The 25832-nt window shown below is 51.4% G+C and overlaps 1 long non-coding RNA gene across 1 annotated transcript; it reads left to right on the forward strand.

The window, feature by feature from the left end:
- On the forward strand, window positions 1-24878 carry LOC136793136 (uncharacterized). The gene is made up of 4 exons (XR_010838013.1): window positions 1-269; window positions 21202-21499; window positions 21582-21703; window positions 21964-24878. It is a non-coding gene; the product is annotated as an uncharacterized lncRNA (long non-coding RNA).
- The last annotated feature ends 954 nt before the right edge of the window (window positions 24879-25832 follow it).

Here is a 25832-nt window from a genome sequence, read left to right on the forward strand (position 1 = left end):
ATAGGAACTTGATGCATATTTGTGAAGTGATAGGTTGCCTTAGCACTGGTTTATGCATCAGAGAAGCAGGAGGCCTGGCCTATGAGGAGGAAGCGTCTGAGCTGCCCTGGGATGGGAGCCAGAAGCCTGGATTGTCCGGCTTGGCTTGGATGTCGGGCAAGGCTGACTGTGCTCTGCATACCTTATTGATAAAATATCGGACCCACCCACTCACAGGTTTGTGTGGATTGAGTGAGCAAAGGGGACAGCCTGTGGAGAGGCCCACGGAGGTAAGGAATTGTTATTATTTGTTTTGAAAAGTCACAAGCATTCCTGCTGGGTGACTCACGGGGCTCGGGGACTTGGAGAGTTTCCCTTCCAAATAAGGCCCAGATGGAGCTTCTTGTTGAGAGCTGCGGGAGCTGGTCTAAAGGGCCTGCTGCTCCTACCTGGCCCTCCTCTTTTGTTAAGAGAGACTGGCCCTGAAGAGATGTGATTCTGGAGTCTGTTGAAACTGCTGGATTGTATCCCCGAGGTTAATGAGGGCTCCCCCCTGCATCGGGCAGATGGCACGGGGTCACGAGCCACCTTCAGGAACATGAGGTGACTGGGGGCTGGTTTCCAGGTGAAGAGACAGAGAGGAAGATGGGGAGAACAGTAACGGGAGATAGAAACCAATTTTCCTGCCAGGATTTGGAGGGCAATACCTTCTCACACTTATTCACCACCCTTTGCAGCAAATCACAGTTAATATCAACACTTCAATTTCACATTCAGGGCAGATTTGATTTAAAAGACCCCAGCACTCTCTTCTGTTCCTGAGTTGAAGTCCTCATGACTTTTCAGGGCCTTCAGACAGAGGCAGAAGACCCCAGGGAGCAATGAGACCTGTTGCCCGAGTGATCCAGGGTGGGGTGGGGTGGGGGGACTGCTCTGGTGGGCTTTTCCAGGTGAGCAGGAGAGAGAAGCATCCAAAGACCCATGTGATCCATTGGTGATGGCTGCCTAGAGGGCTGGGCTGTCATCAAGGAGGGCGTCTGCCTTGAGAGATGGGGCCGGAGGTGTGACGCACGGGTACCACATGTGCAGATCTATCCCCACCTCCTCATTTCATAGGAAAGGGCTGAGGTGCAGGTTCCGGAACTGGATTTGTCTGGCTGGGTTACTTCTAGCCCTGTGATCTTGAACAAGTTACTTAACCTTTCCTTCACTCTGCTTTCTCATTGCCTTGGCATACAAGCACTATATGGGGTGTGTGTGTGTGTGTGTGTGTGTGTGTGTGTGTGTGTGTGTGTGTATGTGTATACATATATATATATTCTACTTATCTATATTTATCTATATGTTAACTATGATCTGCTACTCTCATTAAAATTTTAACAGTTTGTGCCTATTTAATTTATCTATTTTTATACCAATACATCAAGGGCTTATTATGTGCCAGGCAGTGTTTTAGGATTTGGAGACACAGCAATGAGCAAAATAGACAGAGTCCTTGTGTCAGTGGCACTGATGCTCTGGGGGTTGGGTGGGGCAGATAACGAAGAAGTGGACAGATATACATGTCATTGTGTGGTAATGAGTCACAGAGGGAGAGATGAGAGAAAGGTGGGTGTTGTTCTTTCAGATCAGCCATGGGCCAAATCTGGCTCACTGTAGCCCATGTTTATAAATAAAGTTTTATTGGAACACAGCCACGTTCCTTCCTTTGCATGTTGCCTAAGACTTCTTTTAAGTTGACTAGTTGCCGCAGAGACTAGGGCTCCTAAAGCGGAAACGATCTACTGTCTGGCCCTTTAGGGAAAAAGTTTGTGGACCCCTCTGTAGAGGATGAGGTCAGGCAAGGCTGCTCAGGGAAAGAAAGGAGTGCGCCCCACCGATGTCTGTGGGAAGATGGTTCAAGGCCCCAGAGCAGCAGGTGCCACGGCCCTGAGAGCAGATGTCCCAGGTGTGCGGATGTGCCATCTGTAGTCTAGGGCAGCGAGGAGGCCGGTGGGAGTGAGTGAAGCAGATGCGTAGATGGTGTGCGTGTGTGTGCGCGCACGCGTGTGTTTGTGTGTGTGCATGCGTGTGTGTGTGTGCGTGTGTGTGCAGGCGTGCGCGTGTGTGCGTGTGTGTGTGTGTGTGTGTGTTGGGAGCCGGGCAAGGCGAGAGCATGGGGCCTTGTTGGGAGGCTGCTGCAGTAACCTAGTTGTCTTGGACCACAGTGACAGCTTGGAGAAGATGAGAAGTGGCCGATCCTGGGTAAATTTAGAAGGTGAGAGTGGCCAGGATTGGTGGACGAGATAAGAATCTCAGGGTTTTTTCAAATTGAGGTATAGTTGACATATAACATTATATTAGTTTCAGGTGTACAACATAATGATTCAGTATTTGTATATACTGTGAAATGGTCATCACAAGTCTAGTTCACATCCGTCACGGTACATAGTTACGGAATTTTTGTTTCTTGTGATGAGAACTTTTAAGATTTATTTTCTTAGCAACTTTCAGTATTATTAACTATATAGTATTATTAAATATAGTGCCATGCTGTATATTATATCCCCACGACTTATTTATTTCATAAGTAGAAGTTTGTATGTTTTGAGTCCCTTCACCCATTTTACCCCCACCGTGGCCTCTGGCGACCACCAATCTGTTCTCTGTATCTATGGACTTTTTTCCTTTTTTTTGGTCTTTCTATGTCTGACTTATTTCACTAAGCATAATGCCCTCAAGGTCCATCTATGTTGCCACAAATTACAAAATTTTATTTTATTTTATGGCTGAATAATGCTCCATTGTGTGTGTGTGCACGTACATGTGTATCTCACAATTTCTTTGTTTTTGTTTTTGTTTTTGGCCACGCTCCACAGCTTGTGGGATCCTAGTTCCCCTACCAGGGATTGAACCCGGGCCCTACGCAGTGGGAACGTGGAGTCCTAACCATTGGACTGCCAGGGAATTCCCTATCTCACAATTTCTTTATCCTTTCATCTGTTCATGAACACTTAGCCTGTTTCCATATTTTGGCTATTGTAAATAATGCTGCAATGAACTTGGGGTGCAGATATCTTTTTGAGTTAGTGTTTTTGTTTTCTTTGGATAAATACCCAGGAGTAGAATTGCTGGATCATAGGGTAGTTCTATTTTTAATTTTTTGAGGCGCCTCCATACTGTTTTACATAGTGGCTGTACCAATTTACATTCCCACCAACAGTGCACAAGGGTTCCCTTTTCTCCACATCTTGGTCAACTCTTGCTATTTCTTGTCTTTTTGATGATAGTCATTCTAACAAGTGTGAGGTGATATCTCACTGTGGTTTTGATTCGTGGTTTTTTTGATCAGTGACGTTGAGTACCTTTTCATGTACCTGTTGGCCACCTGTATGCCTTCTTTGGGAAAATGCCTATTCAGATCCTTTGCCCATTTTTTAATTGGATTGTTTGTTTTTTTGCTATTGAGTTGTCTGAGTTCTTTATATAGTTTGGATAGTAACCCCTTATCAGATAGATGGCTTGCAAATATTTTCTCCCATTCAATAGATGGCCTTTTCTTTTTGTTGATGGTTTCCCTTGCTGTGTAGAAGCTTTTTAGTAGGATATAGTCCCACTTGTTGATTTTTGCTTTTGCCGTCAAGTGAGAATCTCTGTTTTGAACGCCTTAGAGAATTTGTTGAATGAATGAGTGAACGAAGTGATTTTCTGGGGATACTGAGCTGGTCAGTACCCCAGCACAACATGGAAACCATGGGCTTCCGTGACGCGCCCTGCCCCACGACTATCCTTCTAGAAGCCCCAAGGACAAGAGTCCTCCCGGCACCAGGTGAGTGCTGACCTGTGGACACTCCAGGGCTCATAGGTTCCCTGGACACTCAGTGGCCATCACAAACGGGTCCGCCTCTCTCACCTCCCATAGTCCAGGCTGAGATTTCCTCTTGACCAGCCATGGCCGTAGAGTCCACTGGAGGGGACAGAAAGAGCTGCTGTTTCTTACCCACTCCAAACCCGCCAGACTCTCACCTCGTTATGCTTCTTTTGGCCCTGAGACCAGACTTGCAGGGAAAAAGTTGGAGCCGGGTCCCAGAGGAGCGCTCAGGGAGGGTTTTCATCACCTTTAATGATCTAATATCAGCAGCAGCCTGCTAATATGTAGTCTCCGCATTCCTGTATTTACACGAGTTAGTTAATATCCATGGAGGGCTCTGAAGGTGCCTGAGCCTGAGACATTTGCCAGGGAGAGTGATTCATAAGAAAAGGAGAGACGGCCAAAATCTTGAGGCCATCTCCCACCTTGTGCGCCACACGGGGCATCACGAGGGGGTTGCAGGCTCTAACAAGCAGCCTGATGGGTAAGCCTTCTTTGGAGAGGGAGCAGTGCCCTCTTAGGACTCATCCCGGACGCTTGGTTCTGGGGGAGCCCCTGCTCTGCTCTGCATTCAGGCCTTCTCTGTGGAGGCCTTGGGAGGCCAAGGAGAGGAGAGGATGAAAAGTGTCTGCCACCCAGTGTACCCCAGCATCCCAGCTCGCGGTCTGGGGCACAGGCTTTCAGGATTGTGTTGGGTGGTGCTGGCCAGGCTGTGAGCTGCCTGAGGTCGGAGCTGAACCCATCTCGGTGCCCCCGCCTCAGGGTGGGCCTCTGGCAGCTGACTTGCTGTGTGTTGCTTCTCCTTGTACTTCCCATAGAGCTCACTAAATGTCCACGAGCTTGGTGAGCTTTTCTTGTGGACGTTTGGTGACACCTGTCACCTGGCCATGAGCTGTGGCTGCTGGAGTTGCTTCAGCCCCCTCGAGTTCCCCTGCCCCACTGGGCTGAGGATCTGTCTGTTAGATTCCAGTGATCACTCCCTGCCTGCCACCTGGTCTGGCCGTTCTGAGGGTGCGGCAGCCAAGAGTCACCTTCTGATTCAGCATCCAGTGAAATAGGGAGGGAGTTAAATTGTGGCCTCCCTTGGAAAGGAGTCTGATCCCCTACTTTGGCAAAGGCTGTGGGGAACCTTCACTATTAAAAAAAAATACCTTTATTGAGATATAATTCACAGGCCCGTGAGCCACAACTACTGAGCCTGCGCTTCTGAAGCCTGTGCTCCGCAACAGGAGAGGCCGGGACAGTGAGAGGCCCGCGCACGGCGATGAAGAGTGGCCCCTGCCCGCTGCAACTGGAGAAAGCCCTTGCGCAGAAACGAAGACCCAACACAGCCAAAAATAAAATTAAATAAATAAATAAATAAATTTTTAAAAATGACGTAAAATAAAAAAAACATTAAAATGAAGACACCAGTATGCTGTTACAACTGGTTCTAAGAACCTCACATCTATCTGTAGGCAGTCGGGAAGGCTAAAGCCAATTTACAAATATGCAAAACTCGTCTCCATCCACAGGGCAATAGTCAATTGCATTCCACTGGATATTCAGCTGCATTTCCCTGGACACAATTTTTTTGTGTTTCTATGCACAAGGAGCATTGCATTATTATGAGTTTTCTTAGGCAGCCCTATTGCTCTGTTGACTCAGACCGCACTGACCGGTGGAAAGTCCCCTTGTTCGTGTGACTTGAGTGAATGGGAGCAGGGAAAGGGGTGCCTGTGGCCTTGCCTTTCCCCCCAACTTATTTTGGAACCCTCCAAGGCAGACCCTGAAGCAAGTACTTGAGTCCAGTGGTATATTGGGGGATCACCCCCGAAAGCATCTGTAGGGAGGTAGGGGGATGAGTGGATCTCTTGGGAGACAGTGTGCAACAGAGGTCATCACCCGCCAGAGCAAGGGGCCAGAGCTATGTCCCCACCAAATCTTGTTGGGTTTTGACTGAGGCTGCTTTGCTGGGGAGGTGTGGAGGCCCTGGTCTTGTGCTCTGTGCTCTCAGGGACCAGAAGGAGACACAGGCGCTGGCGCTGGGAAGTCCGGTCAGTGAGCCCAGAAATGGAGAGGGTTTCAGGGATGTGGGCGGGCCTCCCCATTGCCCTCCTGTAAAGCCATGTCAGCCTCTGACCCACTCCTCCCTGGAGTTCTCCGGAGGGGGCAGGAGGTGGTGGAGGTCTTCCGTTCTCTCCCCTAGTGTGTGAAGACGGCATCATTTCAATATCCGCTGGCCCAGGTGCCTGCCCGCCCCTTCACCTGACCTCCCTGGGCAGCAACAGATGACAGAGTGCCTGGCTGTGCCGCGCCGGGAGGCCTGGGATCTGGCTTGGGCAGGGATGCAAGCCTAGCTACCCTTGGGACCTCTTCAGGGCTGGGGGGCAGAAGAGGGCCCGCCTCAGAGAGCTGTTTGCCCCGCCCCCAACACCACGTGAGTCAGAGGAAACCGGAAAGGGAATATAAGCCACCCACAGCTCAGCGGGCTTGAAGGTGAGCCGGTGGCAGCTGGGAGCTCGGGACCTGGTGGATTTCAACCAGAAGCGGGAGGGAGTCCAGACTTCAGGAGGGAGGGCTGTGCTCCATGATCAGGGCTGGGGCGGGGCTACAGAAACTCACTGACAGGCTTGCAAAATTGGAATCGTGTGTCCGAATTGGCAGTGACCTCGCGGGGGTGGCTGGGGCCTGGAGGGGTCCCCTGCCTGTCACTCTCTCTGCAGCCGCTGCTCCTGCCTCTCCCGCTCAGGACTGTCCCGACTGGTCCTGCCTCTGATGCAACAGCGAGGGGGCCCGGGCCTTCCAAGCGGGGGAGGCCTTCCTCAGCCAAGGAGGAGGAAGAACTTGCCAGGCCCGGGGTCGGTGGCCAGCCAGGCCAGACCAGAGGGTTCCATGAAGAGAATAACGATTCCCAGAGGGGTGCGGGGGGGGGGGGGAAGGGCTGTTCCCATTTTAATTTTTCCTTTTTGGCAGAAACTAACTTTTCTGTAAAAACAATGAAAAATCAGGGTGGAGTTTCCTCCTCTGAGTACCCTCGGAGGAAAGCTCTGTGGGCAGGGAGCAGGGAGGGGCCTGGCTGGAGAGAGAGGTGCCCCGCCGGGGCTGGGCAGGCAGGGAGGGCCTCTGGACCAGTCCTTCTGGAGATGGGGTCTGGCCCTGCCTCCTGCTGCATCTTCTACTGACCTGGGACCTGCCCACCATGCAACTGGCCACGTGGTGGCCTTGACCGTAGTTGTCATTCTGTGAAGGTCACGGTTATCTTCCAGGGACTGGCCATTGTGGCAAAGGTCCCGGTGACCATGGGGAGAGGCAGCTGGGCCCATGCCGAAGAGGCAGGGAGCTGGGGTAGCAGGGACAGCCGCCCTCGGTGTCGGGGAGGAAACGTTGCTTTGAGCAGGGACACCCAACTGTACTTGCTGTGTTTTGGCACCTCTAGGGCCCCAGATCCGTGGGTGGTAGATGCGTAATGTACGTCCTAGAGTTCTCACCCTGCGACCTGGCTGGGGCTGCCTCTCCCGTGGACCGCTGGCCTCACTCTGAGCTTCCCGAGCATTTACTTTATGCCTTTGTACAGTTGCCCTTGGCCTTCGCTCGAAAGACCCATTGAAAGGTCTGGCCTGGGAAGTCCTCAGAGACGGGGACCAGGCTTCCCTGCCTGGGAGCCACCAAGACAGGTCTGCGGGGACACCTCCACGCGCCCCGTACTCCTGTGTTTGCCAGAGGAAGAGACCCGAGCAGGCCAAGTGGCGTCAGGGACAGTTCAGAGGCAGGTCCGTTGAATGGAAGATGCCTCCAAGAATCAGGTCAGGGGCCGGCGAGCAGCTCAGGGGTTGAGGCGGAAACCCAGGGATTGGGGCCTCGCGGGGAGCAGAGTCAGTAGCAGGGGGGCTGTGGTTAGGAAGGTGGGAGAGGAGAACTGGGCTCTGCTGCTGAGTCAGAATCAAGTGGCCAAGCACCTGCAGCTGCCTGGGGGCAGAGGACAGGCTCCTGCCCAGAGCAAGGTGGGCGGGGCCAGAGTCCGAGGACCCGAACTCCTGGCCGCACAGGTCGGGGCCGGGGTGGCCCCTCCGTCTGTTACCCGCTAACCTTTGCCCCTCCGCTGTTCCTTCGAGTCCTGACATAAACACCCAGAGGGTGGGATGCCGGCAGCCTTGTCTTCCTGTGCCACGTGTCACCCCCTTCAGTGTCACCCCCTGGGTAACGGTAGTGAATAGAAATAAAAATCCAGAGCTCTTGGACTTTTGCCCTTCTGGAACAGGGGGAATCCATGAATGAAGACAAATAGACATACACAGCCCACCTGCCTGCTCGGCTGGCAGACGGAGGGCAGAAGCCACCGGAGGCTGAGGGTGGGTCCCCGGGGACCCAGAGGCTGCCTGGGAAAAGGAGGTGCTGCCAGCATCCATGGCCTCCCCAGAAGCCAATTCTCCCACAGACACTTTTCTTTGTTTTCATTAGGGAAGATCACAGTTAAACTAATTACAGTTACCAAAAAAAAAAAAAAAATCACAGAATAGGGGGGAAAAAAGGGAGATCAGCTAAATGCAAATATATTCAGAAGGATGTTATGAACTCAGTTCACCCCTCTAAAATTATCCATTAACCATTACATGCTAATTATCCACCTTTTTATTGTTTTAGAAAGGAAGAGATTCCTTCTTATTGGAAGGGAATAGAAAGCCGGAAAATGTTGCCATATACTTTGCAGTGGACCAAAAGAGCCCACCTTTGTGATAAAATCACAAGGAAGCGGGATGGTTCCACAGAGCTGAGAGCTTTGCCCTAAAAAACACACAAAAATGAGAAAGGTTTTTCCTTTGTGAAGATTCCTCCCACCCCTTTCTGTGCAAATAGAGTAATTTGTAACTGAACCCCAGGACCTCTGTGTTAGCCTCTGTCTGGCTCTACCTGGAGGGGCTGGTGAGTGTTTGATGCCCTTATTATTTGCACCATTTTGCTTCTGGGATGGGGGGTGGGACTTGGTTCTCTTCAGGGGCTGTTGTTGGCCTGACTCAGTGCTGAGCCATGAAATCCAGGCTGATGGATGTGCTGTGTCACGGATCAGGTGTCGGGGTCACGGCCCAGGTAACAGGTGAGGCAGGAGGGCTGGCCTCCAGGGTCAGGGTGGCATTGATGCGTGTGTCTGTCCAGAGGAATCAGTCTGAATTCTTGTGTATGTTGAAGCAAGATCACAGAAATCCTTTGTCAAGCCACGTGGTCCAAATTTTGGTTCAGAAGGCGTGCTTAGTAAACCACAGAGCAGGGTGGGGTGGGAGCGATGGGGCGGGGATAGGGAAGCCCTGTGTCAAGGGCTCCTGGCTTGTCTGCTCTTGGTTTCCCTTCCCTGCGGTGGGTGTGCCGGGGCTTGGGGGGCAGGTGTCATCTCTTCCACTGAACAGACAGGCAATCTCAGCCCTGAGAGTCTGACTTATCCAAGGTCAATTAGCGGTAAGTGGTGGTTTTCAAATACAGTTCTGTAAAGCCCAAAGTTCATGATTTCCTCCCTGCAAGGATATGTCTCAAGAAGGCCACTCCATGGTCTGGGAAATTGGGGTGTGTGTGTGTGTGTGGAGCATCTGAGGCCCTGGAAGTCCCCCAGCTGGAGAACCAGGGGCCATTCCAGCAGATACCAACAAGGAAAAGCTCCATGAGGCCAGCAGTGAGGTCCTTGTCCTGGGAGGACAGAGATGCAGATAGAGATGGTCCCAGACAGTCCAGGGATTTAGGAATTTCTGGACTGTAGAAGTCAGCCTTAGCTCCCTGGGTGGTCCCAGAGGTACTGGGGACGTGAGGGGGGTGGGATAGATCCCCTGGAGCTCCAGTCAAATGCTCTCTAGAGCACTGACCGATCACCCTATGGGAGTGACCTGCCCCAACTGAAGGGTCCTGCTGCTTCAGCCCCTCCTCCACAACTCGGGGTCAAGGTTGTGCTCTAACCTTCATGCCATGGTTCCGCCCAGCCCATGACCCCCCTCCACCCCCGCTGCCAGCCGCCCCTTGGGATGCCTGCTCCCTGGAATTGCCCTGCCTGTCCCTGCTCACCTGGTATTCCACCACTTTGCCCTGAAATAACCAGATGGCCCTACCAGGTCTCAGCTGGGGGCTTCCTACTCAGACACCCACCCGATTCCTTGCAGATGAACGCTGGCCACTAGGGAGCATTGAGGCCGCCTTAGAGACGGAGTTTCATGTTTATTCATTAATTCATCCACTAACACACATTTTCCGAGGGTCTCAGACGGGCGGGCGCTGCGCTGGGGAAGGAGCCTGAGTGGGGGCAGTGACTTTGGAAGGCCCACCGTGCCGGAGTCCCCTGTTATTGCTTTGCTTGGGGGGAACTAGTGGTGTGTCTGGCTGGGAGGTGCTGGTGGGTGAAGGTAGTCAAGGTAAGTCATTTCCTGGGGCACTCCCAAGACACAACAAGCAGGTCCAGAGACCTGACTGCTCCGTCCCAAGAGCCAGGAGGTCCTCAGCGAAAGGGGGCCACATACGAACACACGAGGTCTTCCGAGTGGGCCAGCTGGGAGAGAAGCTTCTGTCCCTGAGAAGTCACGCCACCCTAGGCAGGTAGGACGCCTAACCCAGGATTAAGGCCCAGTCAATGTGCTCCAAGTGATAAGCTGGGTCCCAAAGGCTAGGAACGCCAGGCCGGGGGGCTTCCTGCAGCGACTGTCCAGGAGGACACAATCCCGGGAGGAGGACTGCTCACCTATGCAAGGTCTGAGATGGCAGGGGAGCACTGAGCCTCGCGGGGGCCGCGCGCTGCAGCAGCTGCAGGAGGACCCTGACCCGGAACCCTGGGAGCCCTGGGCTCAGAGCCGCTGGCATCCTGGGGTACTTACCACACACCTTTCACGCTGACCTCAGTGAATCCTCACCGGGACCCAAGGAAACGGGTGTCATTTTACAGAAGAGGAAACAAGTCTCCTTGAGGGTCAGTGATTTGCCTAAGGCCACAGAGATGGCCGCTAAGCAGCAGTGCTGGGATTTGAACTCAGGCGATCGACACCTCACTGCCCCCTGCTCAGCGTGACCCCATCTGATATTGTTCCTTCCCCCGGACCCACCCCTCCGCTGTTCCCCAGCTGGTTAAGGCTGTCTCCAAACTGTCTCCCAGAGCTGAGAACTGGGTGGAGTTCTGGTCCTGGGGCTCCGCCCTCAGTGTCCCCCACCTGCAGATCCTCATTTGTTCCTTTTGTGCTGACACCATTTGGCCTCCTCTCCTCTCCCCAGATGGTGGTCCCACCTGCTGGCCAGTCTCCCAGGCTCCATCCTTCTCTCTGTCCTTCCTGCCTCTGCCTAATGCCAGCCTGACTGAGTTCTTCCAGCTGCACACAGGCTAAAGGCCACCCTCCTTGAAGGGCACATGTGGCTTCCAACCTCTAATCCTGCCCGTCCCATCTCCCTCCCCTCCCCATCTGAGTGCCCCACTGGGGCAGCGTTCGACCACGGGCTCTCAGAATGCACTTTGTTGCTCCAGGACTCCACTCCTTAATCATGTCTCCTCTGCCCAGAGCACACACCCTCATCCCTTGTCTGTTTGGCAAGCTCCTATTCATACATCAAAACCCAGCCTCCAATTTACCTTCCTCCATTCTCTTGCCTCCTTGGTCTACTTCTGACTACTCTGAACATATTCTATTGTGTCTTGATCACTTATTGTTGTTGATCTGCTCACCAGTCTCCACTCCCCTCTGGACTCTGATTCCCCCCACTGAAGGCATAAACAGGTGTTGGAAACATCCCTTTCTGCCCAGTGTCTAGTAGAGCCTGGCTCAGAGCAGGTGACCAGAGGGGATCGAAGGCCCCAGTCCTTGCCCACCGGCCATCCCTCAGCCCCTTCAGGAGGCACCAGCTTGAGCACCAACCTGCAGACATGGGGATGCTGCCTGTGCTTTACTAAAGGGCCTGCTTCTCTCTAGTACCCTCTGCCTTCTCTGCCCAGAAGACCATCTCTCTTGTGGCCTGAATCCCCTGTCCTGCTTCTCCACTTCTTCGCTCAAAGATCTGGTCATGGCAGAGGTAAAAAAACAAGAGGCAGTTTTGTTCTGTGGAAAGGAATATGTTCCAGCCAAGTTGGCTGATGAGTGATTTTCTGCAAGTAGAATAATTGGACGTGTGTTCCCATGGCAACAGAGCCTTTCCTGGAAACCGTTCGGAGGGGAAGGCAGGAGGCGAGGGACCAGCTCCGGCTCACTGGCCGCTGCAGAGCCGTACAGTGTCGGGCCGGGCGGAAACTGTGGTGTTGCCTTCACCGTCCACCCATCCTTCATCCGCTGCCCTGGCCCTGGGGCCACGGAAGTCGTTCCCATGCCCTGCTCTGGATGTCCTGAGCTCACACTCACAATTCCCAGAATCTGTTGTCTTTCCCTCTCCATGAACACAAAATATCTTTTTAAACACACAGTATTTTTATAGTGCATGCATTAATGATTTACAAATGCGCGCATGAGCACGGCCCTGGGATGTTCCGAAAATAACCTTTGAAGGTTTATGATGTTACAATTCCCATTTTACAGATATGGGAACTGAGGCTGGCATGGAATAAGTGACTGGTAGCACAGAGAGGCCAGAGGTGTGGTGAGATGCCAGACAGGTGTGACCCCAAACTCCCCAAATGCAGGACACTCTCCTCACCCCACCAAGAAGTGGGGAGTGGGGGTGGGGAGAGAGGTGGCCTTGCCTTAACCTCCCTCCTCCAAGCCGGGAATTCCGGTGACGTTTCCCTGGAAGAGCGGCTCCCAGGAGTGGGATGTTCCCAGCAGCTGCTGCTAATGAGCTTCTCTGCTAGATTTCATCAGTGCCTTCCTCCCTCTTCACCACCTGAAGGATCCTGGGCTCCAATAAAAGTGGTAATTGGATAAAGAAGAGTCAAGCCCATGCTTTTTTGGCTTGTCCTTTGATCTGGGAAAGCTCCCAGGTCTATGTAGCAAGAGCCACTGTCATGTCTATTTGGAAGAGTGAGTGTGTGTGTGTGTGCGCATGTGTGTGTGCACGCGTGTGTGTGTGTGAGGGCAAGTGAGGGCAAGTGGAGGCAGGAGGTGAGGACTTTCCAGAGGCTGGAGGGGCTCTGAGGACCTCCAGCTGCGTCCTTATTTGGACAGAGGGGCAGGATCGGCACAGGAGGCTCTGGCGAGGTGCTCTGTTTCCCTCCCGACACCTCAGTCCACCCTGTTCTTCCATCTCCGTGAACCCTTCCATCCCTGTCCCCTCCCAACCCTGACTATAACCTAAATGACATTCGGTGAGAACAATCACCGAATTGTTCAATACCTTAAAGGGATCAATACCTTAAAATTTCAGAACTCCTTTCCACGTCCCCTCCCAACGGATGGGGAACTGAGAAGCCCGCACAGAAATCACTGGTCGGCTTATAGCAGGTGAGCTGGAAGCCCTGCCGCTGCGCGTGTGCTGGAGATGCCGTACACCCTGATCCTTCCTTCCCTGCAATGCTTCTCCCCGTCTCCCGTGAGGCTTCTCCCCCTCTGCGCCATGTGACATTCTTCTCATCCTACATCTTGATTCCACTATTCCAAATCCCACCACGCGCTGATGACGCCCGGGGCCCCATAACTCTAGCCTCATCAACATCTCCAGCCCCTCCCCAAGCATCTCCTGCAGTGTGATCCTGCCTCTCTCCATTGAGGACTGAGGTTTCATTCCCTTCCCCTGACTCTGGGCTGGCCTTCGTGACTCCCTTGTCAGGGGTAGACCCTGTGGACCGCATGACTCCCCTCTGTCTGGTCCCTTGGAATAGTGACTTTCTGACACGCTCTTGGGACATCTTTCTTGGAACTCGGTCACCATCTGTGGGACACCAAAGGCCCGTGGAGGCCCGAGTGGTAAGTGCTGTCGGATGGACCGGTGCTGCAGAGGCATCCAGCCCAGGTGCCAGGGAGAGGCTTCCAGTGCATTCCAGCCCCAGCCATTCAGCTCACCCCTGTACACTCTTTCCCGCTGAGGTTCCAGACATCGCAGAACAGACACAAGCCACCCACACCACGCTCCATCCACATTCTGTCCCACTGCTGTGCGTAAGAAAGGGATTATTCTACGCCATGTTTGGGGTGGCCGGTCACACAACAACGGATAACTGAGACAGTCCCTATATGTATATCTCGAGGCCAAGCCTTCCTTCTGAGTTTCTGATCCATACATCCTACTTCCTGGTGGACATTTCTAAGGTTCCAAAGCACCTGGAATCTTCCATAGGTGGATTAGACTAAAGTGTCCTAGGCTGAAGCATCCACATTTGAAACCCTTGGTGATAAGCTGGGCAAAGTTGGACCAAACGAGACCCCAAACCAACAGGCAGGAGAGCGAGCGTGGAGTCCGGTTTCCACGCGCCCGTTTACACGCTCATCCTGATCCTTGTGACCAGCAGGGACATGTGCTGGAGATTGGCCACAGTGAGGCGTTTGGCCATGGAAGAAAGCAGCAGACGTGACTGTACTTGGTTGAAGGCATAACCTTGGCCTACACTTACTGCCCTCCCACCTGCCAGGACAGCGTGGACATGAGTTCAGCTGAGAGGAGGAGGCCTAAAGCAGTCTTTCCGTGGCTGGGGCAGTGAGCATCCTTCAGGACAGGGAGTGCTGGGCTGCTCGTGGGTCCCTGAGGCCTACAAGGGCTGCTCCCCTCAGCTTCCTGGGTCATCTGCCTCTTTCTGGCCCATGGCTTATTCTACCTGTGACCCAGTTCCAGCCGACAAGGTCGAATGAAGCCTCGGAAGGGAGCTTCCCTGGACCTGGTGGCAGCCGACACCTGGTCAGCAGGCCAGGTGGAGATCTGCTGATTGCAGTTATAACATTACAGATGTGTGTCTCTCTCTGACTTTCACACACACACACACACAACAGCAAAACAGCCAACCACCCGGAGGACCCTCTAAGAGGACAGGGATCTCTAGTTCCTTTAGGTGTAAGGTTAGATTGTTTATTTGAGATTTTGCTTGTTTCTTGAGGTAGGCTAGTAGAGCTATAAACTTCCCTCTTAGAATTGCTTTTGCTGCATCCCATAGGTTTTGGATCATCGTGTTTTCATTGTCATTTGTCTCTAGGTATTTTTTAATTTCCTCTTTGATTTCTTCAGTGATCTCTTGGTTATTTATTTTATTTCATTTTTAAATTTTACTTATTAATTTATTTTTATTTTTGGCTGCATTGAGTCTTCCTTGTTGTGCGCAGGCTTTCTCTAGTTGCGGCGAGAGGGGGCTGCTCTTCATTGCTGTCCTTGGGCTTCTCATTGTGGTGGCTTTTCTTGTTGCAGAGCACAGGCTGTAGGCTCGCAGGCTTCAGTAGTTGTGGCATGTGGGCTCAGTAGTTATGGCTCACGGGCTCTAGAGTACAGGCTCAGCAGTTGTGGCGCACGGGCTTAGCTGCTCCGTGGCATGTGGGATCTTCCTGGACCAGGGCTCGAACCCGTGTCCCCTGCATTGGCAGGCAGATTCTTAACCACTGCACCACCAGGGAAGTCCCTCTTGGTTATTTAGTAATGTATTGTTTAGCCTCCATGTGTTTGTGTTTTTTACATTTTTTTCCCTGTAATTCATTTCTAATCTCATGGAGTTGTGGTCAGAAAAGATGCTTGATATGATTTCAATTTTCTTAAATTTATTGAGGCTTGATTTGTGACCCAAGATGTGATCTATCCTGGAGAATGTTCCGTGTGCACTTGAGAAGAAAGTGTAATCTGCTCTTTTTGGATGGAATGTCCTATAAATATCAATTAAATCTATCTGGTCTATTGTGTCATTTAAAGCTTCTGTTTCTTTATTTATTTTCATTTTGGATGATCTGTCCATTGGTGTAAGTGAGGTGTTAAAGTCCCCCACTACTATTCTGTTACTGTCAATTTCCTCTTTTATAGCTGTTAGCAGTTGCCTTATGTATTGAGGTGCTCTTATGTTGGGTGCATATTTATTTATAATTGTTATATCTTCTTCTTGGATTGATCCTTTGATCATTATGTAGTGTCCTTCCTTGTCTCTTGTAACTTTCTTTATTTTAAAGTCTATTTTATCTGATATGAGTATTGTGACTCTAGCTTTCTTTTGATCTCCACTTGCATGGAATATCTTTTTCCATCCTCTCACTTTCAGTCTGTATGTGTCCCTAGGTCTGAAGTGGGTCTCTTGTAGACAGCATAAATATGTTTTTGTATCCATTCAGTGAGCCTGTGTCTTTTGGTTGGAGCATTTAATCCATTCACATTTAAGGTAATTATCAATATGTATGTTCCTTTTACAATTTTCTTAATTGTTTTGGGTTTGTTTTTGTAGGTCCTTTTCTTCTCTTGTGTTTCCCACTTAGAGAAGTTCCTTTAGCATTTGTTGTAGAGCTGGTTTGGTGGTGTTGAACTCTCTTAGCTTTTGCTGATCTGTAAAGCTTTTGATTTCTCTGTCAAATCAGAATGAAATCCTTGTCCGGTAGAGTAATCTTCATTGTAGTTTCTTCCCTTTCATCACTTTAAATATATCATGCCACTCCCTTCTAGCTTGTAGAGTTTATGCTGAGAAATCAGCTGTTAACCTTATGGGAGTTCCCTTGTATATTATTTGTCATTTTTCCCTTGTTGCTTTTAATAATTTTTCTTTGTCTTTAATTTTTGTCAATTTGATTACTATGTGTCTCAGCATGTTTCTCCTTGGATTTATCCTGCCTGGGACTCTCTGTGCTTCCTGGACTTGGGTGGCTATTTCCTTTCCCATGTTAGGGAAGTTTTCAACTATAATCTTTTTACATATTTTCTTGAGTCCTTTCTCTCTCTCTTCTCCTTCTGGGACCCCTATAATGCAAATGTTGATGCATTTAATGTTGTCCCAGAGGTCTCTTAGGCTGTCTTCATTTCTTTTCATTCTTTTTTCTTTATTGTGTTCCATGGCAGTGAATTCCACCATTCTATCTTCCAGGTCACTTATCTGTTCTTCTGCCTCAGTTATTCTGTTATTGATTCCTTCTAGTGTATTTTTCATTTCAGCTATTGTATTGTTCATCTCTGTTTGTTTGTTCTTTAATTCTTCTAGGTCTTTGTTAAACATTTCTTGCATCTTCTTGATCTTTGCCTCCATTCTTTTTCTGAGGTCCTGGATCATCTTCACTATCATTATTCTGAATGCTTTTTCTGGAAGGTTGCCCTAAATAAAGGTTCCACTTTATTTAGTTGTTTCTCTGGGGTTTAATCTTGTTCCTTCATCTGGTACATACTCCTCTGCCTTTTCATTTTGTCTGTCTTTCTGTGAACGTGGTTTTTTTCCCACAGGCTGCAGAATTGTAGTTCTTCTTGCTTCTGCTGTCTGCCCTCTGGTGGATGAGGCTATCTAAGAGACTTGTGCAATCTTCCTGATGGGAGGGACTGGCGGTGGGTAGAGCTGGGTGTTGCTCTGGTGGGCAGAGCTCAGTAAAACTTTAATCCACTTGTCTGCTGATGGGTGGGGCTGGGTTCCCTCCCTGTTGGTTGTTTGGCCTGAGGTGACGCAGCACTGGAGCCTACCGGGCCCTTTGGCAGGGCTAAAGGCAGACTCTGGGAGGGCTCATGCCAAGGAGAAATCCCCCAAACTTCTGCTTGTAGTGTCCTTGTCCCCATTGTGAGCCACAGCCACCCCCTGCCTCTGCAGGAGACCCTCCAACACTAGCAGGTAGATCTGGTTCAGTCTCCTATGGGGTCACTTCTCCTTTCCGTGGGTCCCGATGCACACAGTGCTTTGTGTGTGCCCTCCAAGAGTGGAGTCTCTGTTTCCCCCAGTGCTGTCAAAGTCCTGCAATCAAATCCTGCTAGCCTTCAAGGTCTGATTCTCTAGGAACTCCTCCTCCCGTTGCTGGACCCCCAGGTTGGGAAGCCTGACGTGGGGCTCAGAACCTTCACTCCAGTGGGTGGACTTCTGTGGTATAATTGTTCTCCAGTCTGTGAGTCACCCACCCAGCAGTTATGGGATTTGATTTTATTGTGATTGTGCCCCTCTTACCATCTCATTGCAGCTTCTCCTTTGTCTTTGGATGTGGGGTATCTCTTTCGGTGAGTTCCAGTGTCTCCCTGTCGATGATCGTTCGGTAGTTAGTTGTGATTCTTGCAAGAGGGAGTGAACGCACATCCTTCTACTCTGCCATCTTGAGCCAATCTCCTTATCACATTCTTTTTAAAGGTGAGGTAGTCTTCCATTGTATGGAGGTGCCATCACTGATTAAGGAATCCCTTGTTGATAGACATTTATTGTGTATGATTTAGTATAAAGTAAGAGTTTTTAAACACAGGAATTATTTTATATTTGATCTATTAGACTTCAATCAATGTTGTTGTAAACAACTTTAAATATCAATTTAAAATGTAGTACAATAAATGGCTATCTTGCGGAAACTGTGAATATGCCCGACAGGATAAATGAATCAAACAAAACAAAATGAAACACTGTCCTCATATTAAGTGAATGGGCCCCTGTGGCCTAGGATGAAATTTCCAGGGGAATGATGCCTTCTGAAAATTGTTCGAGGTCGCAAAAGAGGATGTAGGATGTGGTTGTGATGAGGACACAGGCTGAGGATAAACGGGAAGAGGTCGTTGCACAAAATATATGGGTGGGAAAAAAGCTGTATTTCTAAATTATTATTTTGTAGAACATGTTTTAAAAGATCTAACATAATCAAGAAAATAAATATTATAAGTGATAAATTTCAGTATATTATTTTTTTAAAGACTTAAAATAGATTAATTAACGTATTTATTTTTGGCTGCGTTGGGTCTTCTTTGCTGTGCGTGGGCTTTCTCTAGTTGTGGCGAGTGGGGGCTACTCTTCATTGTGATGCACGGGCTTCTCATTGTGGTGGCCTCTCTTGTTGTGGAGCACGGGCTCTGGAGCGCAGGCTCAGTAGCTGTGGCGCACGGGCTTAGTTGCTCCATGCCATGAGGTATCTTCCTGGACCAGGGCTCGAACCCCTGTCCCCTGCATTGGCAGGTGGATTCTTAACAACTGCGCCACCAGGGAAGCCCCCAGTATGCTATTATAACCCGAAAAAAGAGATATCCCAATTGGTCTCTCCCCCTCCCCCCAAAAAAATAAAATCCCTTTTTTGTGTGTGTGCCGTTGCATTTGGTTCCCTGTATATTTGGGTTCGTGTTGTATAGATGATCAGCCACTCATAATTTCTTTTGCTATTACAAACAATCCTGAGAGAAACATTCTTAAACTTTTTATGCTCGAGGTTAATTTGGAAAAGTGCTATGTCAACAGGGATGGCCACTTAAAAATTTTATGTACGTTGCCAAATTGCCCTCGTAAAGCTTCTAGCAATTTGTTCTCCTAAAGCGGTCTATGACAGTACCCGTGGGCAACACTTTATTAAGCTCAGTGGTTTTTGAGCATTTCCCGGGGAATTGGGTCGGGCTTGGGCTGAGAGAGAAGTAGGGTGGCTCCAGGTCCTGGTGCTCCCAGGGCAGCAGGGTGGCTGCCATGTGACCGGCCGCCAGGCTGGAGGCTGAGGAGTTGGAGGTGAGGTGAGAATCCTGCCGGGAGCCCCGTCCCAGGCCACCTCCTGTCTCACCAGCCTATGTTGGGCAGCTCTGAATGCTGGGCTGTTCTGAGAAGAAAACCTGACCTTGGACCCTGTAAACTCTGAAATGCTCTCAAAAGTATTATATACAGAGGAAGGTGAGGTGGGAGCCCTGTTGATACAGGGGGAGGGGAGGGGGGCTATTTCTCAGGCTCAGACCATAACTCAGATTGTAAAAAAAGCCACTCACGCTGGAGGGAGAAACTCCAGTCACACCTAAGTACACGCGGGCTCTTAAGGCAAAACAGTTGGGGGTGGGTCTTAACTGTGTGGAAAGAGGTGGTCCCCGCAGACAGCCTGGGACCCCATAAATTTTGCTCCTGGAAGGGGCGTCAAGAGGTGGCCTGGTCTCTGTTGCCCTGTGAAACCTCCATTGCTATCTCCAGGGACCCTCTTGCAGGTCTCATCGCCCAGCTAGTCAAGAACGTGGCGATGCTTCTTCATCTATGATGTTGGCGCACCAGCTGAGGTGGTGGTATGTCCCAGGCAGCGTTGAGGGTGACCTGCTCTAAGGCCAGAGAATGCAGGGCAGCCACGCCCACTGACCTGGCTGCCAGCTGCGGTACCTTCAGCAAAAATCTCCACCGGGAAAGTCGCAGGAGGGATGTTTGAAATTCACGCACCTACAATTCACTTAGAAGATAAATGCGTGAGAAATGTGTGTGTGTCCGTGTGCGTGTCCGCTGCGTGCGTGTGTGTTGCGTTTATGTGTGTGTACATGTGTATTCCATGTATCCCCTTTTACTGAGTGTGTTCTCTGCAATGTACTGTTCCAGGCATAGAAATACACATTGAAATAATACAATCTTTGCCATCCAGCAGCTCACAGTGGGGTAGAGGTTGGAGAGTGTATCAGTCATAAACCATCCCCCAATTTAGTGCCTATTATTTCTCAGTTTTCCATGGGTTGGCCGGGTAGATCTTTTCTGGGCAGGTTTCCCCGATCTGCGTGATCAGCTGGTAGCTGGGGTGGGGCTGGGGACTCCAGGATGGCCTCACTCACATTCCGGCCAGTGGCAGGCTGCTTGTCCGGGGATCCCCGCTGCGACGCCCCACCTCTGCTTCACGTGGCCTCTCACCCTCCAGGAGCTGAGCCCACGCTTCTTTTCACTCTGGCCTCAGGGCTCCAAAGTGCACAAGTGCTTTCCAAGCCTCTGCGGTGTCACGCTTGCTGTTCTGTCACTGGCAAAGCCAGTCACATGGCCAGGCTCAGAATCAGCAGTGCAGGGGCTAAAGGCATGGATGCAGAGGCAGGTATGAACAAGTTGGGGCCATTATTACAACAATTTACCTCAGAGGGGCAAGAAGATGGAAACTGCTTTGGCAGGCAATATAATAAAGATGAACTTTGAGCAGTTTACCTTCTTAAGAATTTAAAAAATCCTACATAACTCCCAAGGTAGACCAGGAGTGGCCAGTATGGGGACTGACCTTCCGATAGAACCGAACTCTTTCTGGATCAATCAGTCTTCAACACGGGAAGAACATTTCACCCTCAAAGGTTTAATTATGGGCTTGGCTGCAGGAAAGTTAGCTGCCTATGGATCAGTGTGGCTGCAGCCAGCGCTCATAAAAGGGGTACACGTGGTGGTGTTGGGGGTACAGAGTGCCCTCCACCAGATCTCCAGCTGGGTCATTTTGCTGTTTAATGGGATTCTCTGCTAACACCTACCTTTAAGCTTTTTCCAGTGAGTTTGGAAGCACTGGGGAGTAAAGCCCCGGGGACCAGGCATCCCGCTGTCTTGCTCCGTGTAGATACTGATCACAGAGGAGAACACAGGGGGGCAGGCATGGGTGCAGCCCCGGCAGCCAGCTCTGACCTGATGTCGGATGCTCTCACCCATTCAGGGCTGGAGCGTTCCAGGGTGCTGGGCATATAGGCTACCCCAATACAGCCCTTGCCTCAGGGAGGAGGAGGCGGCGGCCGCTGTGGAAGGGCTTCAGGTGCGGGGAAGGGATGTCTGGTCCCTCAGCTCCAGTCAGAGCAACACAAATTTCCCTGGGAGCCTGACACGGATTGGTCAGCCCCTTATTTCTGAGCACGGGCACGTCTCCTCTCCCCTTCACCTACACTGCATTTCTGTTCCTGCTGCCTCTGCATCCTGCAGGGGAGTTGGAGATGACCCAACGGGTCGCCTGGAATACAGTAAGTAATCAGAAAAGAACCTGATTCATCGGAGGGCCTTGGCTGCCAAGGAAATTCTCTTGAAGGCTTTGTTGTTTTTCAGCGGCTGCTTCCCAGGGGCAGGGACGGATGGTGTTTGCTTTTCAGCCAACTGTCTTTGTGACTCAGAGGTGGAGGCGCCCAGGAAGGAGAGGGCAGAAGACCCAGATGTGGGGTGAGGATGGGGTAAGCGTGGGCCCCGTGTGTGGGAGCACTGAATGCAGTAACAGTATCAATACCCGCTAATCGGTGGTGATGTGTATGGAAGCTTTCTCTGGGCCAGGCATTGGGCTGAGGGTTTTGCATGTTTGCTCTCCCTTAATCCTCATCACATCACCCTCGGGGGGTGGGGCGGGGGGGCGTCTACTAATGCCCCCGTTTGGATGAGGAGGAAGCAGAGGTTTCCTGAGAGAATGTCTCTGATTCCAAAGTCTCATCTCTTCAAGGTCATGAGAGCCTGCCTCTTGGTCCCGGGGTCTCTCCTTGAAGCAAATGAAGGCCAACCTCACAGAACGTGGAAGACATTCCCAGGGCAGGGCTGGGGTGGGGGGCTGTTGGAGGACCGCTGCGACATCAGAAGGGAAGGGGTGCGAATGGGTCTGTCTTGCTCATCTCGGGTGAGGCTGGTGCCCTGCGGATCTCTCTCCACTGGTGCAAGGCTGTGGAGGGCCCAGAGACAGCAGGCACATCCGGGCATACATCTGAGAACCTCTCACTGCCTCCTAAAGGCTGGTGTGAACAGGTGGGAGGTGGAATACAAAAGACCATAAACAAGAACCGGGATCTTGAGATCTTGACCTTTCGCAAGATAACGCCCCAAATAGCAGAGCAGATGAAGTGCTCAAAGAAATGGGGCAAAAGTTTTCTTAACAACTGTGGCGTCACGCCCTGAAGACGCTGCAGACAGCTCGGAGCTCTTCTTGGCCCGTCTGGACCCCTCTGCTTTCTGCCCGCTGCAGCTGGGCGCAAGTGCAGCACTCATTCTCAGCTCCCCCGCCCCCGCTGGTACCCTGGCCCGACTCCAAGCCGCGCAGAAAGGCCATGCAGTGTTCTCTCTCCTTTATGGTCCTCAGAAGCTGTGAGTCATGCGTTTGTATTTTTAGCAACACACAGGAATCTGCTGGATGAAAAAGAATCAAAGGGACACTTGCATGATTAACCTAACAAAGGCAATTTATTTGGATCTAACACACAGGGAGAGGGCTGGCCAGGCAGTGCTCCTGGATCCAGGAAAGGAAGAGACTGGTGGGTAGGGCTGGCGGTGCCCCCGGGATGGACATGCTCCAAGGCTTTCCCTGGGCAGCAGCAGAGTGGAGCTTCCTCTCCAGGTGGGCAGTGGGCATGGTCCTGGAGCCCTGGACATTGTGGACACTGGCCTGGCTGGCTCAGGGCAAGCCTGTTCCACTTGGAAACGCTGAAGAGTGGATTCCTTCCTCTTGAGTCCTCCAGCCTCCAAATAAGCTGCATGGCCTCCTGGGAGTCCTGCCCATGCTAGTCATACATTTTTTCACCATCCCCATCCCCATCCCCCATCCCCCACCCCCATCCCCCTCCCCCCTCCCCCTCCCCCCTCCCCCTCCCCCTCCACCATCCCTTCCCCCTCCACCATCCCCCTCCACCATCCCCATCCCCCTCCACCATCCCCCTCCACCATCCCCATCCCCCTCCACCATCCCCCTCCCCCTCCCCCTCCCCCTCCCCCTCCCCCTCTACCATCCCCCTCCACCATCCCCAACATCCATGGAGATCTTGACTCATGCAGGCACCTTGTTGAACACATGGCACATATTATCTCATTGTCTTTATCCTTCCTAATAGCCCCGGGAAGTAGCCACTAAAACAATCCCATTTTGCAGATGAATAAACTGAAGACCAGAGAGATTTGGGTCTGACATCCAAGAGGGTAACCTGAGGATGAGAGCAATTCCCAAGAGTTCCCTGGACTCTCCGGGGCTCAGTGGAGGCCTCTGAGGGGTGAGCAACTATCACGGCCAGAGAAAAGAATATTTCCTAGAGTTTGGGGTCCGCCTCCCAGCTCACGCTCCTTCTTTTCTTTTTTAAGTAGATTCTTTCTGAGCAAAGGCAGAGATCTCTTTTGAGCCTTTACTTAATTGATGCAAATCAGGTGAAAATATCTTCAGCTCCCGAGGAGTGGGGTCTGAGTTAAGGAACAAAATGGGGTGGGAGGCACAGTCCTCAGTTGCCTGGGGCACCCGGGCCTTCTGGACCTTGGTGAGGGAGACCCTGGGACAGGCTGAGGACACGTGGGCCCTGGTCGTGCCTCTGTGTTCGCCAACCTCGGGAACCTGGGCAAGGCCCTGAGGTTCCCGCTCTCCCATCCTAGGCGATGAGCCAGGCCTGACCCGCCTGTGCAGGGGGCAGCAAATGAAATGAAACCTGACCTGCTGGTGTGGCGTGGGCCACCCTGTATCAGTCTCCTGTGGCTGCTGTGACAAATCAGCTCAAGCTTGGGAGCTTAAAACAACGGAGGTTTATTCTCTCACGGTTCTGGAGGCTCGACGTCTGGCATCTGGCTGGGCTACGTCTGGCATCTGGCTGGGCTATGCTCTCTCGGGGGCTTGAGGGGACGATCCTTCCTGCCTCTTGCAGACCCTGGTTCCTTAGCTTGTGGCCACATCACTCCAATTTCTGCCTCCGTGGTCACATGGTCTCCTCTTCTGTCTCTCTCCTCTCCCTCTTCCCCCCTCTGATAAGGACATTTGTGATTGGATTTGGGTCCCACCGGATAAAACAAGATTTCAACTTAATCACATCTGCAAAGACCCTTTTTCCAAATCAGGTCACATTCCCAGGTTCCAGGGATTAGGACGTATGGACATATTTTTGGGGGGCGGGGGAGTGGCCGCCATTCAGCGCAGCACACACTCCCAGCCGGAAACATGCTGGGTCCCCACTGCTCCTGGGAATAGCTGAAACTATTGACCTGGGCATGCAAGATCCTCTTCAGTCTGGTTCCGGACCCTCTCCAACTTCTTCATCTATTGTCAACTTAGAGCACAGGAGTCTGATACATACCATCGTGGTCACCACCATCTCTGTATTTGACAGCATCATTATTAAGGGCCTCTTCCAGGAGGCAGTATTGTTCAAGAAAAGCCCTGACATAGAAGATACAAACCACCCTTTTTGTGTCTGCTCTGCCTCTGGCCCCTTGGACAGTTGATCTAACATTTTGGGGACTCAGATTCCCTATATAATCATGTGACAATCTATGTGGTGAAGTGGCCGAGCTTTACGCACATAAAGGAAGGGTAAGCCCAGGTCTTCCCTGTTTATTTTACAGGATTGTAGTGAAGACAAAATGAAATAAAGATGGGAAAGCACTCTGGTAAATTAAAAAGTGTGATGCAAATCAAGTGCATGATAATTCTCACCCCCCTGGGATGTAGCCACCTGGACGCTGGGTGGGCCTGAGTTTCCTGAGAAGAACTTGTCGTTCATCACATACCGGCTCCCTTTGCTCCTGGAAAGAAAAGCAGGAGATTTCCGAGGGTCGGATCCCATAGAGAGGTGGTTCCTTATAGCTGCTGCTTTTGTGAGTTCAGAGCTGTTTCACCCTCTGTCTGGCTGCCTTGTACCGTTGGGAGGCCCACAGGACACCCCTGAACCCCTAGCACACACAAAAGGGGAGCAACCCTTGTGCTGAGATGCCCCGTCATGGACATCAACAGCATCTGAGCCAGGAGGGTGCTCCGGATGCAAGCCAGCCCCCCTGCAGCCAGCCGTTGCCTCAGGAGCAGACCGCCTGGAGAGGCTATCTGTGGCCCCAGAGACCTTACCGGCTATACCCCTAAACCACCAATTCAAAATTCAATCACCCTGTTATTCAACAGTATTGGGCATTGCAGGAGAAGTTGCCAATCGCCCACCACTTGGCAAGCACGACCTGAATCCCCAAAGGGGATGAGGAGGCTGGTCACTGAAGACCACGTCCAACCCAATCCACACCGCGGTCCAGTGGGTGGGGTATATGGAGACCCACCCGCTGGTTCCGGCTCCACCTACCCGGCTGCCTTCTCCAGGTGGTCCATCCTTTGCAAAGTCCCTCTCCTCTGTCCAGCTGGCACGTGCACGTCGGCACCCCGTCCCTCACCCTGTTAGGGCGTCTCAGCATCTCGAAGGCTGATCTCACAACAGTTCTATTGCGATTGCCCTGAGTTTTTTTTTTTTTTTTTTTTTTTTGTAAGCATAAAAATAGCATGACAACGTAAAATAGGTTTCTGAAAAAGTCTCAGTCACCCGTGAGCCCCCTGCCTAACTGTTTCCACCTCGGCCTCTTTTCTCCCCCGCCTTA

The sequence above is a fragment of the Kogia breviceps genome, chromosome 19 (genome assembly GCF_026419965.1).
Source record: "Kogia breviceps isolate mKogBre1 chromosome 19, mKogBre1 haplotype 1, whole genome shotgun sequence".
Taxonomy (NCBI): domain Eukaryota; kingdom Metazoa; phylum Chordata; class Mammalia; order Artiodactyla; family Physeteridae; genus Kogia; species Kogia breviceps.